Source organism: Pongo abelii, chromosome Y, assembly GCF_028885655.2.
Source record: "Pongo abelii isolate AG06213 chromosome Y, NHGRI_mPonAbe1-v2.0_pri, whole genome shotgun sequence".
Lineage (NCBI taxonomy): Eukaryota > Metazoa > Chordata > Mammalia > Primates > Hominidae > Pongo > Pongo abelii.
Genome location: NC_072009.2, coordinates 37,984,593 through 37,990,905, shown reverse-complemented (window position 1 = coordinate 37,990,905; position 6,313 = coordinate 37,984,593). Strand labels below are relative to the sequence as shown.

General features: G+C 46.6%; 1 pseudogene; it reads right to left on the bottom strand.

Annotated features, from left to right (window-relative positions):
• Positions 1–971: 971 nt before the first annotated feature.
• The window catches only part of LOC129053231 (heat shock transcription factor, Y-linked-like), a 42,317-nt pseudogene continuing 36,975 nt past the window's right edge, over positions 972–6,313 (bottom strand).

Genomic DNA, 6,313 nt, shown 5'->3' with positions numbered 1-6,313 from the left:
CCATTCAGAAGCTTTTCAGGAGCCACCCCCCCGAAGGCTGGGGAGTGGGGATAGATAGTCAGTCTCCCACCTTTTCTAGCTTGGCAGCGACATCCCCAGCCCCCCACCTCTTGCTCACCCTTTGAGATCCCCCACCTCCACTGCCTTGGATGCTGACCTCTTACTTTACTTTCTGTCTTTCTTCCTTTCTTGGGCTTCAGTAGGGAATGCAGGGGTGAGAGTTTGTGCGGGGAGGGATCTGTGTGGTGAGGACGGAGGGGAGTGTCCTAAAGGTTGATTTACTCTCATACCTCTTTTATTATCATCACCGTAGATGAAATCAACAATAAACTAAGAGACCCACGTTCTGCGGAGGGTCCTGCACCTTCCACGAAAGGAAGGAGCGCTGTCCTTGGAGAGGAGGAGAGGAATCTAGACAGACAGCTCTTGCTGGGCTTCCCCACTCGGTTTATGATTTCTGGCGGTCGAGGCCAGATACGCACTTGGATGGAAGGGGCGTGTTCAGACATTTCCCCCTGTCACTTGTGAAGTCTACTTCTCATATTTCCCTTACAAACTCCTCAATTTAAAAATAAACGGTTAAAGAAAATCTTACCTAGTGAAACCAATTGTGAAGGCAACGAGGAAGAAAGCTCACTATTTTGGTGTAAAATTCTATACACATGGTGGGGCGCGGTGGCTGATGCCTGTAATCCCAGCACTTTTGGAGGCCAAGGTGGGCGGATCACCTGAGGTCGGGAGTTCGAGACCAGCCAGACCCACATGAGAAACCCCGCGTGTACTAAAAATACAAAATTAACCGCGCGTGGTGGTGCATGCCTATAATCCCAGGTACTCAGAAGGCTGAGGCAGGAAAGTCGCTTGAACCTGGGAGGCAGAGGTTGCAGTGTTCCGAGTTTGTGCCACCGCACTCTAGCTTGGGCAACAAGAGCGAAACTCTTGAGTGATTTCTAGTAAATGGCACTGTATCGCTACCAGGATAATACGGCGGTGATGTTCTCTTGACGAGACACTGCTCTTCCACCCCCGGCACCACTACCTCCACCCTGATCCAGAACGATGTATCGCTCGTTTCTTTTCCGTGCTGACTGACACTTGCAAGCATCGGTTGTCTTCGGGCATAACCTAGTGGCCACTGTTATTTAAAGTGGAGGTGGTACAGAGGGAGGTCTGGCCGACTTCACAGAGCCTGGGTCACCTGGTTTCTCTTCCTGCCTTCTGGAGGCCCCGCGCTCTCTCCCTCATTCCTAGGGAACCTCTGCCCTGGCGGGGCCCCTGTTGGTCTTTTATCAGCACATTATTTTTCTTCATGTGTTGGTTTCTTTAATGTTCATAGGCTCTTCCACTTTGGCCTTATGTAGGGTCACTTTAATTTTTAAGTCACCCCCAAGCCCTTTTACCGCAATTTAGTGTTAGTTAGGTAGGTTTCCCCCAACCCTTCCACCTCCCACCACCGTGCTTGGAAATGTTCTAGTGCCACCCTGGTGTGCCTCCGTCTTCTCTCCCCTTCCCCCACCCCTCCCCAGTGATCTCATTCTCACCAGGCTGACATTTGCATTGGTGGTCGTCAGGCCTCACTCATTGGCCACAGTTTTTGAAGATGTGGGAGGCACGGTCCCAGTGCCGCAGAGGCAGCTTGGGCCGATGGCATAGACCTTGACCCGCATGGACAAGGGGACAGGCAGGTGGGCCAGACTGCAGTTGTGAGTTTTTTCCCCCTTTGCTCCTCAGGCCCCTCTCCCTAGGAAAGCTTCATCCTGGATTGGTCTCAATCACCTTTCATCAAGATGTAATTTTTTTTTATTTTCTCCTACCACAGGCCAGCATATTTTCAAAATGGGAAAGGCGTCACTGCTCTACTCTGGGCCTTATTAGTATTTGCCCAATATAGAGACGCTTTCTACAAAGCATTTTGCTCTTTTAAGATTTCCAGAGACAATGCTGTGGCCCGTGTTTGTTTGCTTGTTTCGTTTTGTTATTGTTTTTTCTTTTTCGTATTTATTTTCAGCTTAAGTAGAATTCACCAATTTTTAGGAAGATGTATATTTTCCCCAGGACATATTAGCTGCTGTTTTCTTCTGTTGTTAACTAGCACTTTTGCAAATCTCTCAACATGCAGTGAGAACCGGTTGAGGCAAACTATAGTTCAAAATATCCTACTTTCTAAAAATCTGTAAGTGAGTGTTGCTGCTGCTGCTGTTGTTTTTGATGTTCTTGTTTTCAAAGCATACTCTGGCCACTGTTTATGGCATCAGAGCATTATAAAATATTTGTAATTATTTCTTGAGTATCTCCTTCCTCTTCCTCTCTCTCTCTTTATCTGCCTCTCTCCCTCTGTCTCTGTCTCTATCTCTCTCTGTCTCTCTCTATCTCTCTCTCTCTCTTTGTATCTTTCTTTCTCTGTCCTATTCTTCCCTCCCTGTATTTTTTCTAGTATAGGCTCACGTAGATCTAATCTAATCTGTTACCAAGGCTGAATTCTTAACTTCAGAAATCCCAGATTTGATCTCCATACAGAATCCTGTACAGAACTGGTGAGTTCATCTCTGATCTTGGACATCTCATAGATATTACATACTAATTAAAATCCTACCTTAAAATCTGAGTTTGCTTTTCCCTCTCCTCGGCTGTTACCCAGAATTACTGTCTCAATAAATCGTACCTCTGTTCACCTAGGATGCTAGGAGGGTTTTCTCAATCTGTATCCCCTGTGTCCTAAACAACTCGTGACCAAGCTCTGTCTATTCTGTCTAAAATATATATCTCCAAACACTTCTCTCAATTTCCAGAACTCCCACGGCACTTGTGGAATGACTGACTCTTTGAAAAACCTCCCAGAAGTGGTTTCAGCTTCTTGGATAGGAGGACTAAGCCTGCTGAGAACTTTCCTTCCCAGGATTCAATGTGAAAAAAAAAGCCTTTGCTGGGAGCTGTGATCCTGGAGACCATGCTTGCCAGCACTAAATGACTCTCTGGAAGGATGCACAGGACTCCACAAAGCTGACTACCTGTAAAGAGGTCAAATGCATAACTCTACATTGGCCCGCTCCCTCCCCCATATATCCCTCTCTCTGTCACCATCAGCATCTTTGTGAGCCTGCCCAAGGCATCCATTCCAGTGAAACCCCTGGGAAGGCGGCCTTCCTTTGCTTAAGTCCAAGGTGCTGGCATCCTCCACCTACATCGTCTCCACTGCACTATGAAGATGTGGAGAGTAGGTCAGAGAGGAAAGCAGAAGGTGAGACTTCTTGACAGGTGATGAGTTCCCTAGACTCTGACCAACCCAATCACATCCCGTGTCTCTGGCACATGCTGGACACCACCACTCTCTCCACTCCTCTGTCCACAACGCCCCCAACCAGCACATATGCTGGAGGTTACAAAACCACATGGTGTGAGTAGAGCCTGACATTCTTCTTATGCGAGTGTCCAGATCATCGTTCATCTGCAGCTGCATGCTAAGAAACAGATTCTCCCATTTTCATTGAATGGAGCGAGAGCCCATTTCAGGAGGAGTTCTGTAGAGAGCCTAATTATCTCACATGGGTGGCTACAGGCTAGAAGTGAATATCGCCTCTTGAGTGCAGGGGATTCCTTAGGCTATCAGGTTTGTGGGACTACCTCTCAAACCCTCCCTTGAGGCCACAAAATAGTTTCCACCCCACCCCCTGAAATTTCCCCGCATGCTCAATGTACCCTATCAATAGACCCGAGCATGACAATTTGAGTTAAACACATTCATTGGCTTTGTTCATTTGTTTGTTTCTGAGATGGAGTCTCACTTTGTCCCCCAGGCTGGAGTTACAGTGGCTCCACCTTTTGGGTTCCAGCGATTCTCCTGCCTCAGGCTCCTGAGAAGTTAGGATTAGAGGCATGCACCACCACACTCAGCTAATTTTTGTAATTTTAGTAGAAATGGGGTTTCACCACGTTGGCCGGGCTGGTGTTACAATCCTGACCTTGGATCTGCCTGCCTTAGCCTCCCAAAGTGCTGGAATGACAGGCATGAGCCACAGCACCTGGCCACCTTTGTTGGTTTTAAATGGAGATTCAAGATTCGAGCCACACCTCATTCTATGCCACAGAATAATTTCTTTATCCTACTGATTCAGGGAAGGCCAGCCCCTTGTCATCCATTTCCAACGAAGAGTCACCTCATGTTTGCAAAATCGATCTGCTTTCAGGTTCAGTGGAGGGATGTGGCATGTAGGATGAAGGATTGTTCCTTCTGACTTGGTCTGCACAGTGGGGCCTAGGGCAAGAACTCAGTGAGGATCGATGGCTCCTTCTACCCTGGATTCCATAGACCCGCCAACCCAGAACATGGGCCTTGGCAGATCCTGGACCTTCCTGGCCCTTCAGACACTGTCAGAAACCCCATCCTTTTCTCCAGATGACAGTGGCTTTTGCCTCTACAGAAATATTTGAAATCTATCCTCTACACGTGGCCACCTAAAACCACAGAAGTGCAGGACATTCGGCCACCATCCACCTCCCTGCTTTAGGAAAAGGATGCTGAAAGTCTCTTGTTGATTCTCCCTTGATTTGAGTTCTTCATGGGCATGTGGTCAAGGTGTAATGAGACCAGATGTATTAAGTCAGGCTGGGTGCAGTGGCTAATGCCTGCAACCTCAACATTTTGGGAGGCTGAGGTGGTAGGAATGCTTTAGCCCAGGAGCTCAAGTCAAGTCTTGGAAAACACAGTCACAACCTGAAGTGCATGCCTGTGTGGTCCCAGCTACTCGGGAGGCCAAAGCGGAAGACTCACCTAACCCTGGGGAGGTTGATGCTGCAGTCAGCCATAATGGTGTCACTGCACTGCAGCCTGGCTGACAGACAGAGTGAGACTCTCTCACAAGCAGATGGACAGTCAGACAGACAACAGCTGTATTATGTTCTTCTCAGGGTAGGAAGCAAAAATAAGAGAAAACAGCATTGAAGATTTTTTATTTTTAATTTTAATCTATTCATTAATTTTGAGTCAAGGTTATGAAACCAGTTAATTTTTGTATTTTTTGTAGAGAGGTTTCACCATGTTGTCTAGGCTGTTCCAGATTGCCTGGGATCAAGGGATCCATGTGCCCTCAGGCTCCCAAAGTGCAGGCATGACAGGCGTGAAACAGTTCCCCCGACAGCATTTTTTTTTTTTTTATCTTTCCCTTTTTCTGTCGCTTGTCTTTATGAGAGTTTCACCGCAGAGTGTTTGGCTGGCTTGTTTAAATTCAGTCTAAATAGAAATTGAAGATGTCAGCATCTGGTCTTATGGACTCTGAGGTGATGAGTCCCCTGATCTGTCTATCATAGGACTGTACACATAATGAGTAAAGAGAGTAACATTTACAATAAGTAATTTTGTTTTACAGAAATACACAGTTGCACCCAAAACACAGAAATGATTCTTTTAAAAATTATCTTATTCCTGGTGGGTGTGCCAGTGATTCTTTTAGTTTGGACCTTGACTTAGAATTTCCAGTCAGTCTCTTGTCTCTGATTGGAAATTCCAGATTATCTGATGGTTGGGGACTTAGGTTGTGTCTTCCAGCGGCCCTGGTTGATTAGTTGTGGGGACCACCTAGGAGAGGACAGCTGTCGGGCATCACCTAGTGGACACTGTTACTCTGAAAACTGAGGCCTCAAGGAGGATGGAAGCTTAGGCTGCCTGTGCACAGCCTGGAGCAACTGTGTCTTCTTCACTGTCCCTACCCCAACTTCCAAGTTCTTCTCTCCCTTGTTGCCTAGAAATTTGCCACACTGATGACTCGGTCTGACTGTTATTTGATCATATATAAAAAATATAGGCCAGGCATTGTGGTCCACACCTGTGATCCCAGCACTTTGGGAGGCTGATGTGGGTGGAACACGAGGTCAGGTCCTTCAAGACCAACCTGGCCAGAATGGTTAAACCTTGTTTCTACTAAAATTACGATAAATTACCCAGGTGTGGTGGTGTACACCTGTAACCCCAGCTACTTGGGAAGCTGAGATAGGAGAATTGCTTGAAACCAGGCAGCAGAGGCTTCAGAGAGCTGAGATCACACCACTGCACTTCAGTCTGTGTGACACAGTGAGACTCCATTTCAGGAAAAAAAAATTCACAACTCGCTAGGAAGGGAACAAAACGGGATGGAGGATGAGTTTGATGAATTGACTGAAGTAGGCTTCAGAAGGTAGGTAATAAGAAACTCCACTGAACTAAAAATGTTTGTTGTAACCCAATGTAAGGAATCTAAGAACCTTGAAAAAATGTTAGACAAATTGTTAAATAGAATAACCAGTTTAGAGAAGAACATAAATGACCTGATGGAGCTGAAAA